This window comes from Nicotiana tomentosiformis, chromosome 1, assembly GCF_000390325.3.
Source record: "Nicotiana tomentosiformis chromosome 1, ASM39032v3, whole genome shotgun sequence".
Classification (NCBI taxonomy): domain Eukaryota; kingdom Viridiplantae; phylum Streptophyta; class Magnoliopsida; order Solanales; family Solanaceae; genus Nicotiana; species Nicotiana tomentosiformis.
Window position 1 is genome coordinate 39,717,577 of NC_090812.1, and position 12,595 is coordinate 39,730,171.

Genomic DNA, 12,595 nt, shown 5'->3' on the forward strand with positions numbered 1-12,595 from the left:
TCTTGTCTACCACACAGGCCACTCCCACCTTATCTCAAATATCTTTATTCCTAATCCTATCCCTCATAGTATGACCACACATCCATCTCAGCATCATCATCTCTACAACTTGTAACTTCTGAACATGAAAGGTCTTGACTAGCCAACACTCCGCCCCATACAACATGGCCGATCTAACCACTATTCTGTAAAACTTACCTTTAAGTCTTGGTGGCATATTCTTGTCACACAAGACGCCGGATGCAAGCCTTCACTTCATCCACCCCGCTCCAATACGATATGTGACATCCTCTTCAATCTCCTCATTTTCTTGGATTATAAAACCAAGATACTTAAAACTTTATCTCTTGAATAGGCTTGTGTGTCAAGCCTCACTTCAATATCAGCCGCCCGAGTCACTTTACTAAACTTGCACTCTAAGTATTTTATTTTAGTCATGTTCAATTTGAAACCTTTAGACTCCAGGGCCTGCCTCCAGACCTTCAGTATAGTGTTAACCCCGCCTCGTGTCTTGTCTATCAGTATTATGTCATCTGTAAATAACATGCACCAAGGTAATTCCCCTTAAATATGTAGTGTCAACTCATCCATCACCAAGGCAGATAGGAACAGGCTAAGCATTGATCCCTAATACAACCCCCATCTACTAGAAAGTGCCCCGAGTCCCCCTCTCACCGTTCTCACCCGGATTTTGGCTCCATCATATAAGTCATTAATCGTCCTAGTGTATGCGACATGTACACCTCTAACTTTGATGCGGCACTTTGTCATATGCCTTTTCCAGGTCAATGAAAACCATATGTAAGTCATGCTTACTCTTTAGATATTTTTCCACTAATCTCCTAACAAGATAAAAAGTTTCTTCCATCGAATGCCCCGGCATGAATCTGAATTGGTTCTCAAAAATAGACATGCCCTTCCTTATCCTCATCTCCACCACCCTCTTCCAAACTTTCATAGTATGGCTTAGTAGTTTGATGCCCCTGTAATTATTGTAATTTTAAATATCACCTTTTTTTTTATAGTGAGATCATTGTATTCTACCTCTACTCATCGGGCATCCTTGCCATCCTAAAAATGATATTGTAAGGACCCGTAAAAATTTAAACCAAAAACTCGGGTTTTTGTGGTGCAAAGTTAGATTCCTGCATTATTATAGTAGAAATTCTAAGAGGAAAATGTATCGCAGAAGGACGCATTTCTGCGGCCCATTATGCGGCCACATAATCACTCTGCGGACCGCATAATGGCCGCAGAGTGAAGCAGTACGTTGGCCAATTTGAGGTCAGCTTTGTGGTCGATTATACGACCGCATAACCACTATGCAGACCGCATATCGATCGCATAACCCCTCTTGGGTTTTTTGCAGAGGGAGTTATGCGGTGCATTATGCGATCGCAGAACGAGTATGCGGACCACATACTGATCGCATACCTGGGCCGTAAGCTCAGGCCCCTTAGAGCCATTTCTGCGGTCACTTTGCGGATCGCATAACCATTATGCGGTCGCAGACCTGTGTCGGGGCACCCATTTTCTTAATTTAAAACCCGACCCTCATTCCGCTAAAATACCTCTTTAGTCTATTTTGAAGCTCATTTCTGATATTTATAGTGCGTGAGAGAGAGAGTTCTAGAGGGAGGACCTAATTTTCATCAATTAATCTTCAACCATCACTCAAAGCTTGGAAATACTCAAGTAGAGCACCAAATTCTTCATCCAAAAAGGTAAGATTTCATCACCCCAGCTCTTAATTTCAAACATAGCTATAATGGGGTACTAGGGTAATACTGCATGGGTATGAAAGTGGTTCATCTTGCATGCATGTGATAAAGAGTATGGGAAAAATAAAAAGTGAACTAGAACTATGAACATTTTCCTAATTTTGGGTTCAATTTGTATATTACAAAAATAGATTGAGGTTGCTAAGGGTTCTAGATAATTATAAAGTCTAAAGAAGCGCAATTGAGGTATGTATGGCTAACTCTTTTTTTCTTAGAATCGAACTCTTGGTGTCCGAATAATTGGTGTAAGTTCCAACTTGATCATACTAGAATTGTTTGCCTTAGTGTATTGGATTGAAAGATTCATGTTTTCTAATTATTTTAGATAGTTACCATGTCATCATGCTATTTGAGAACGAAACCATGATTTTCCAAGCTCCTTCACTTGTGTGTGAAATGCCTTATGTGATGGTACTTATCAACATGAATGATGATGTTATTTGAAAGAATACAAAGGGAAAGACTTGAATTGTAAAATGTTCCCATGTGCCAAGAACTACTTAATAAATGAGGTTGTTTGTGCCATGTAACGAAAGATGGGAAAGAGTTGTGAATTGAGTGAACAATTGAAAGAGGTTATATCTCAAGTGAGATGGCTTAGCCGATCGGGCCAAGATCGGATGCCATGTTGTACACATGGTGGCATTTGTGTTGGAATCATTGATTTACATTGTGGATATGGATATTTTTCACTTGAGATGGCTTAGCCGGTCGGGGTGAGACCGGACTCCGTATAAAAATACGATGGCATTATGAGTTGTGGCTTTGGCACTAAAGATTATTAACCTAAAAAGATGGAAAAATTGAACTGGAAACTATGTGATCCTTACTTGGTGTTTCTTTGTATTTCTATGAAGTACTTATTGATTATTATAACTGCCTTCTCTTTGTTTCACTATTCATTCTACTAAGATTGGTGTTTGCCTTACATACTAGTACTATTCGACAGTACTAACGTCCCTTTTGCCGGGGGCGCTACATCTTTGAATGGATGTAGGTGGTTCATTCGCAGACAGTGCCGATCGCAGATAGTGGTGCTCTCTTTCTTTCCTCTCAGCAGTCTTGGTGAGCCCCATTTCTCCCAGGGGTCATGTAGTCCTTCTTTTGTATAAGTTTTCATATTTTGAGGTATAGACGGAGCCTTGTTGTCGGCATTGTCATGTTACTTTTTTGTACCCTTAGAGGCTCCGTAGACGTTTATGTAGGTCATGTATGTATGTTGGGGTGGTCGTTGGATCGAGTTGTATTTTGTAAACTTAACTATGGCATAATGTATATAATGAAAAATGAACTAGCAACGTTTATATATTTATATAACTGATCTCTCCCCTGTTTTACAAATGGTGATGCGTTCCCTTTTTGGATTACGAATTAGTCGGGTAGGAAAGGTTTAATAGGCTTGCTCGACCGAGTTCACTCGGTTGAGCGCCGGTCGCGCTCCCCGAGGCTGGGGCGTGACAAACTTGGTATCAGAGCTTAAGGTTTTAAAGTGTCCTAGGATGTTTTGGAGTCGTGTCAAGTAGAGCCCTTCTTATCGGTGTGTTGTTGACCACATCTATAATTAGGAGCTACTTGGACATTTAAGAATGATACCCTTCATTGTTGTTCTATATCGTTCGATAGAGCGGAACGTTAGGTTGTTTTCCCCTAACTCGTGCATTGTTCTAACTTTCAGTAATTTGCACCTAAGAAGAGAGCGAGAATTGGCCAAGAAGCCAATACCACCCTAGGAGTGGTTGTTAATCCCTTACTTGATAATGCGGGTGAGGATAACCCCCTACTATCACACTGCCTGATTCATCTATTCCAGAATAGACTACCCCAGTTTCCACACCCGCGGAGGGTGCCACAATCCCTCCCGCCGATATACTTGTTCCACCTCCAGCCCCAGTTCCCGGTCTCGGTATTTCTGATGGAGATCTTAGAGGAGCTATTCAGAAGCTGACTCAGTTAGTAGCTTCCTAGGCTCAGAGGTCAAATGTTGCATCCACCTCATTTAGCTTGCAAGGATATTCTTTCGATTCCAGGGTAAACAGGTTCCTTCAGTTAGACCCTCCAGTGTTCACAGGTACTGATCCCGGGGCAGACCCTCAGGATTTCATTGATGAAATGCATAAGACTCTCCGAGTTATGCGTGCTACTGAGACAGAGGGAGTAGAGTTCGCTTTCTATCGTCTGAAAGGGGTGGCATATTCCTGGTTTGAGATGTGGGAGGATTCCCGTGAGGAGGGGAGCCTTCCGGCGGGATGGAGTGAGTTCGTGAATGCCTTCATAGACCATTTCCTGCCTGCTGAGACTAAGGCAACCCGTGCTGTGGAGTTTGAGATGCTTAAACAGGGTAGTAAGAATGTGTGGGAATATCACATGGAGTTCGTGCGCCTGTCAAAGTATGCTGCTCATATGATGCCGACTATGGAGACTAGGGTACGTCGATTTGTGCAGGGCCTTAACCCTTTGGTTATTAATGAGGCTGACCCAACTGCTCTAAATTACGACATGAAATATGGAAAGATGGTGGCATTTGCCCAAGCTACGGAGGCTCGAAAGTTAAAGTTCAGGATGGAACGGGAAAGTAGTAGTAGGGCCCGATCAGCGGGCAACCTTGGGGATTCATTCGGAGGTGGGAGATCATCTTTTCGGGGAGGATCATTAGGTCCATCCCAGTCCTATGCTCAGTCTTTAGCTAGTGCCCCGCCATCAGGACACGGTCAGCAGTAAGGGAGTCGCTTTAGGCCCGGTCAGGGCAGCAGGGGGTCCCACCATTAGGGCCGATTAGGAGGGAGATTCCAGCAACAGCAGAGGGTCCCATGCCCTAAGTGTGGGAGGATACATTCGATAGTCTGCTACCTGGACATGCCGGTATGTTATGGATGCAGAATGAGAGGCCATATTCAGAGGGAGCATCGTGCATCCCGTCAGGGTGCAAGCAGGGGCACAACTCAGTCATCCAATCCTACAGTCGCTACATCTTCAGCACCCCCTCCAGCTCGAGGCTCTCCAGCACCCACAGGGTGTGGTGCACAGAGTTCGGGAGGACTCAGCCGATTCTATGCTATGAGTGGTCGACAGAGTACGGAGGCTTCCCCAGATATCGTCACAGATATATTGACTGTTCAATCTCATGATGTGTATGCCCTTATTGATCCCGTATGTTCTTTGTCCTATGTTACTCCTTATGTTGCTACGAGCCTTGGGATAGAACCGGAATAGCTTCATGAGTCGTTCTATGTATCTACTCCGGTTGCGAGTCTATTATGGCCGCACGGGTTTATAGGGATTGTGTTGTCACGGTGCATGGTCGGGATACCATGGCCGATCTTATTGAACTAGGGATGATTGATTTTGATGTAATAATAGGAATGGATTGACTTTATTCATGTTTTGACAAACTCAATTGCCGAGCCAGAATTATGAGGCTTGAGTTTCCTAACGCGCCAACTGTTGAGTGGGAGGGGAATAATATTATGCCAAAAGGTAGGTTTATAACTCTGAATCGCCCTAGGATGTGGTTTAACTGTCAAATCCTAATAGGCGACCAACTATGTGTTCATGTCAAATATAATCGACCATTGAATGACTTAAGAAACTCTTTTCTTCTATCATTCAATTGTCCTAGCCAATGTCTTAGTTTGGTCGTTTATAATTTGATGACAACATGGAGTTTAAACTCATTACCAAGAGTTGACATATTCCATCTTGATCAATCACTAATTCTACAAGTATTTAATCGTACCCAATATCCTTTCAACTATCGCCCTAGGGCCATATGTGTCTAGTATCAAAGCACAATAAATAACTTGTCAATTACTATGACGATCTCAGGTCAAAGGAAACTCTTACATCACATTCTTCAAGAGAGTATCCTATTGACAGTTTATGGTACTTCTAACCATTAGGAATTATCCAATGAGTCGGTTCAATGTTCATATCTCTATATGCATCATTTATCAATGTGATTTAGTTAATGAGATCAACTAATCTTTATCTCATAAAGACGATCACATAAATATTGATCTAACCGGATTACTAATATCCAAATTAATAATTCTACGATCAAGAACAAATTTAGATTAAATTAAAAGAAACTTTACTCTCATTATCATGATCTTCATCACGATGACAAGTTTCAAAATTTAATCAAGGACCTTATTAAATTAATCTATAAATTAATAATAATGATAAAAGAATATCAAATGCTATATATATTTATATGAAATAACGTTCACAAAAATATATTCAGATTATCAAATATGAGATTGGATTTAGGGCATATCTACTATATTTCTAACATTTAGGGTAGGATAGTTTTTTCTAGGCTGCAAACTAAACACTAGACTAATCATATACGATGGATTGTTTTGTATAAGACACTACAATCTCCCCTCCAACATTCAACTAACAGTATAACGTGCTAGCAATTACTAATTTAAAACTTTTGAAATCCGGGAAAAAAGTTTAAACGTTGGTTACGGGAACCAAACTAAAATAGATATCCCTTTTAAAATGTCCATTATAGTGATATCAAATCATTTAACTATCTATGACGACAATAAAATGTATATTAACTTAAACTAAAAATTTACTTTTTCTTCTCCAGTTTCATTTTCTCCTACAGTTTGAGCACTGGTCATACAAAAAAAAAGTCCAAATATAATCACTACACATTTTGTTTTACAAAAAAGGGTCTTTCAGTAACGATGGTACACCAAAAATCATAGAAAGATAACGAATTTATTTCTCTAACGGTACAATATATAATAACTTTAACTTTAAATAATTCCTAATGGGTCTACCGTCTACATAACTCCAGGTGATATTTCTCTACAATTTCATTGCTTAAAAATGCATTGTTTTGTGGGATCTTTACACAAATAGCCATCTAGATTTAATGTTCACTTTTTTAACTGATATATATATATAGAGAGAGAGAGAGTTAGCGGCCATTTAAGTTAATTCTTAATTTTTTAGTCAGTCAAGTAATTTTGCCATTATATGTCTTGGCAGTGTTGCAACAAGTAAAGTCCGAAAACTATTCATGTCTTTTGTTGGGGAGATGCCAACAATCTCCCCGTCTACCAACACAATTATATAGTGATACGCAAGTGTTCCAATTAAGAATAAGGAGTGCAACCGAATGTGAAAACAAAAGGACAACAAGGATTATATGAGAGAAAAACCAATTGCTTCACTTGAGTCATTCCTTCTCTTTTTGGGGGGGACTTATGACTCTTAAATCGACTTGGGAAATATCGTTTTAACCAAGTTTGAATCGATCATCAGAAGAAGAATCAGGCAAAAAATTTGAAATACATTATAGAAAAATTAAACTTCCATAGAAATGAAGCAAATGAAATGCTTTCACAAAATTGGCCGATAAATAAAGTGACGTCATTCCATTCTTTCTCCCCTCATTCCTTATTTTTCAATAAATAAGATGTTGCTATTAATTAGATTATGAATTACAAATGACTGGGAAAATTTTATATTGCTATTTTACCAAGCAATCCACAGTAATATAATGAAAGGAAAAGACAAATTTAAGGACAGAAAATAGAGTTAGAGGGTGTTTGGCTAAGCTTATAAGCTGGTCAAATTGGCTTATAAGCACTTTTTGGCTTATCTACGCGTTTGGTAAAATTAAAAGTGCTTATAAGTTAAGTGTTTATAAGCCAAAAATAAGCCATAAGTCATGAGTTGGTCTCCCCCAACTTATCAAATTTCAACTTATAAGCACTTTAGGTTTGACCAAAATATTTACTATTCTATCCCTAAAATACTTCTTTTTAAAACAAAACTCTTCGTATAGTTTTACTCTATCCCGGTTCTTCATAAAACCTAAACAGTTGTTGCCTCTCCAGCCGTGCCATTGCTTCCTTTACGTGCTTCTTTCGTTCTTCTCTGCAACTATCAGACAAATTGCAGGTAATTATTTTATGTTTTAAACACTCTATCAAGATATGTGTACAAATCCTCCTACGTGTTTCTATCAAGACAAGATGTGACTAAGATGAAAAGAATTGAAAGCTGAATGAATCCAATTTTTGGTTTTGGGGTCCAAATCATAAGCTACTTTTGTCCCTTTCATCCCATATGTTTTAAAATTTAGTGAGTATTTGTTATTTGTCAAATTTATATTTTTCGGACAGTATTTTTCTGCGTGTAATCAAAGTGACAGTACAAAACAGGCCAGCCTTTCGCTTTTACGCACGGATTTTCTTGTCTTGTATATTTTTTTTTTCTCATGACTTCTTGTTTAGAGTTGAGTATATTATTAATGTTATAAGGAGGTAGGCTACACGTATCCCCTTCTTCATGCATTGATGAAGACCAGCAAATACATTTTGGATGTAATACGAAAGATACCTAGTTATACATAAAATTTCTTGTTTGTGAAATTTATTCACGGTCACAACTCATGAGGAGAAAGAAGAAGTCGAGTATGAACATAAATTTATTGGAAGTTACAACCCTCTGAAGCTCAAATATAACAACACATGCTTTCTCTTGTTTTGTTAGTCACTAGAAGTTTAAGACAGTTGGTCTCATTATAATATTGAATATTATTTATACTTCAAAAGTATGTGACATACAAAAATAAGAAGGCGTTCTTTTGAACTTTGTTTATTTTGAGTTGTGCATAAATATTATTATATGTATACGTTTATAGCTAAATCTTGTAATCTCTTCAAATTGTTAACATTCAATTATGGGAGAACGACATAATGCTAAGTGGGACGAATATGCACATATTAAATTCATTAAATTGTGTGAGCAAGAAGTTAGAAAAAGAAATAGGCCAAACACTTACTTGTCTAAAGATGGATGGAAGAATATGGTAAATGAGTTCAATAAGAAGACGGGACTAGAATATACTAGAAAACAAATAAAAAATTATTGGGATCACATGAAAGCAGAGTGGACTCTTTTTAAGCAGTTGATGAGAGGTGAGACAGGTTTAGGATGGGATCCCAAAAGAAAAATAATTATTGTAGATGATGATTGATGGGAACAAAAAATTAAGGTACATTCCTTGCCCTTTTCTATAATTATTTCATAACTCTATTAATTGTTAGTTTCATTTGTTTGCTTAGAGTAATTTTAAATTCTTTTTTACAGGAGAATTCTAAATACAAAAAATTTAAGAACAAAGACCTTTCGCTGATATGGTTTCGTTACGATGCTTTATTTACTGATATCATTGCCACCGGAGAGAGAGCACGTGCAGCAAATCAAGAACAAGAGTCGGAAGTTGGGTTAGATCAAGATGATGATGGAACAAATGATGTTTATGATAATGACATAGAACAATGGAATGATGAAAGAAGCGATGAAAGTCATGACTTGCAGAATATGGATTCAATTACGTTTCCTGAGCCATCGCTTAGAAAGCGAAAGTCAATAGATGGCAGTGGCAGTAGCAGTCAAGTGAAAAAGCGCAAGACAAAAAATAATTCATTGTCACTAAAAGAGAAGATACATTCCCTTATTGAGTTCATATCTAATAACAACACATCTAAGTATTCAGAGCCCACCATTGAGAAGTGCATGGATATTTTAGAAAATATTCCTGGTATTCTTGAAGGGAGTGATATTTTTAATTGTGCTGTGAACTTGTTGACACAGAAAGAGATGCGACATGTATTTTTGAAGTTGTCTACCGATGAATCTAGGAAATCATGGTTGGAGTACAACTACCGACGATCCTTCGTGCCGAATAATCCATCTAATCCAATCTGAGAAGTTGTTGATGATGCCTTACCCATATTACATTAGCATTAGACGTTTTAACTTATCCTTTAAAGTATGTGCAGAAGGTTACATTTTCTTAATGTTTTGTTTCTTGTTTATACATAATGGTGGTTTAATTATTTCTTGTTTAGACATTACGTGTTTTATTTTAATAGATGACTATACTATCAACTTTGAAGTTAGCATTTGTCATTTTTAATTCGTAACGGTTTGTATGTCTGTTTCATTTCAGTTTAATGGAATGCTGGAACAATGACTTATTAAATGACGAAAATGAAGAAGAGGAAGCTCAAGAAAATAAGGAACGGATGGCACTATGTCGAATAACATGTAAGAGTATATTGATATATTATGAGAAATACATTTGTAGGGAACCATGTCGTACGTCTAAACGCACTGGGAATATATTTATCCAAGAGATATTACATGAAAATGAGACTCGGTGTTATGAAAATTTTAGATTGAGGAAGTCAGTGTTTCTTGATTTAAGCAAAGATCTAACTGATAAATATGGTCTTAAACCCACGCGTGGGATGTCTGTCTATGAAGAGTTAGGGATGTTCTTGCTGATTTGTGCACATGGTGCCGGAAATTGATTGGTACAAGAGATTTTTCAACATTCAGGAGAAACAATTCATAGGCATTTTCATAGTGTTCTAAAGGCCATTGGTAAGCTTGCAAGAGACATAATTCAACCACATCCAAGTTATAATGATGGTGTAGGAGATCACAAGCCATGTAATCAACGATATCTCTCTTTCTTTAAAGTAAGTGACATACTTAATAATTATATTATTATATTTTTACATTTTAACTCAAAAAATTACCTAGTGTAAACTTATATTTAGTTTATGCATGTATATATTTTTAGGATTGTATTGGAGCACTTGATGGCACACATGTGAAAGCAAGATTGCCTCAAGGTCAAGAGATACCATATATTGGGCGTAAAAGTTATCCAACTCAAAATATTCTTGCTGTTGTCGACTTTAATATGTGTTTTACATTTGCATGGGTTGGGTGGGAAGGAGCAGTTCATGATAATCGTATATTTGGTGAGGCACTTCGTAGACCCGAACTGAATTTTCCACATCCATCCGGGGACAAATATTATCTTGTTGATGCAGGATATTCACACATAAAGGGATATATGGCTCTATATAAAGGGGATAATGTGAGATACCATCTTGCAGAATTTCGTCGAGGTGCGACACGACAATTGCAAGCACCAAATGGACATAAAAAAATGTTCAATTATTTGCATTCTTCTTGCAGAAACATTGTAGAGCGAACATTTGGGGTATGGAAAGCAAGGTGGTCTATTTTGCGAGATATGCCTTTTTATCATATTGACACTCAAAGAGATATCGTATTGGCTACAATGGCGATTCACAATTACATTAGAAAGAAATATAAGGTGGACAATGCATTCCAAGAAGCTGAGAATGAGAGATATGTGCCACGTGTTGATCCTGATATTGGAAGAACCACAAGAGTCAACGTTGCAGATGAAGAAAATGTAGAAAATCAAGGAGATAATAATATTTGGATGGCAATTCGTGATCTGATTGCTCAAGATATTTATGATAGTTGAATGTTTATTCTTATTTATTACAAACAATACATATTAAGTGCTTGTTTCTTCTCTACAAACACTGTGTGCATTATTTAAGGTTTTCTTCTTAACTTTTGATAATTTATACTCCACCCCTTCTATTTATGATTGTATACTTATCATAACATAAATTATATTTATAAAAAAGATATTATCTAATCATTTTTATAATTAAAATAACATGATAAATAGGTAGAATCTATGTAGAATCTAAAATTTTGAAGGAAATAACATTTTTAGTAGTGTAAATTGTTATAAGGTCATTTAAGTTATTTTAACATAAAAAGAGCTTATCAGCACTTTTTAATCAAACAGTTTCAGCTGCTTATTATTAGTTTAATCACTTTTATCCAAACACGTAACTGCTTATTTTTTAAATCAGTTTTAATACTTAGAAGTGCTTTTCAGCACCTAATGCTTATCAGCTACTCTAAATCAGCTAAGCCAAACGGGCTCTTATAGTAGGAATCAAATTTGTAAGTTACTAGGAAGAACTGACAAAATATAAGCTCAATTTAATGAAGTTAGATGGAAATGAATGCAATTTGTCCAAGTAAAAGCAATTAATCACTACAAAATCTTTTCTGATTTCCCTGTTTTATATTCCTTTTTACTCTTTTTTTGGGGTGCTTTGCATCCTTTACAAGGAAAAATCGCAGCAACAAAAGTATTCAAAAGTTATTTAGAACTGATTCCAATTTTAAAACGGTCAACAGAAATACTTAATTTATATTACACTATTATAAATAATAATTTTATTTTATCTGGCGTACTATTTTTCTCAATTTTCACAAAACATAGTATATACGGTCGAAATAGATTTCGGCCTTCCTACGTTTGATCGAGTTCAAGTATTAAAAAGTCGGAATGAGATTTTGGGAGTGAACTCTGAAGTCGGTACTAACGAGCCTCGAGCCCGAAGGTCGTTCGAGGAGTCGGCTCGATAACCCTATCGAGCCCGTGACCGAATCGATCCGCAAGGCACTGCTTCGAGGTCGAAAATGCGCGACGCCCATCTCGAAGATCGAACTCGAGCCAAAGGGCCCGACCCAATAACGAGTTCGAGCCAGTATCGAGCTCACAGATAAGAGCCGTTGCAACCGCACCAACAGAGAGAATCTTGGTGAGAATCAAGGAAGAGACAAGTCATCATGAGCCTTCCACTGTATGCTTTATTTTATTATTTTTTGTAATGACTCTCTTCTATAAAAGGGGAATCCTTGTAAGCTATGGAGGCAGAGAAGAAAAAACACATTGTAACAGAAACAACCGCTTCTCGTATTGAAAGATATCCATTTATGCTTGTTTTACTTTATCTTATTCATTCTTGTTGCCTACTATATGTATTCTCATAGTCAAGAATACATATATCTCTATTTCTATACACGAATTATATTGCATATCCTTAGAACCACACACAAAATCTAACGTTATCCGAATTTTTCGGTAA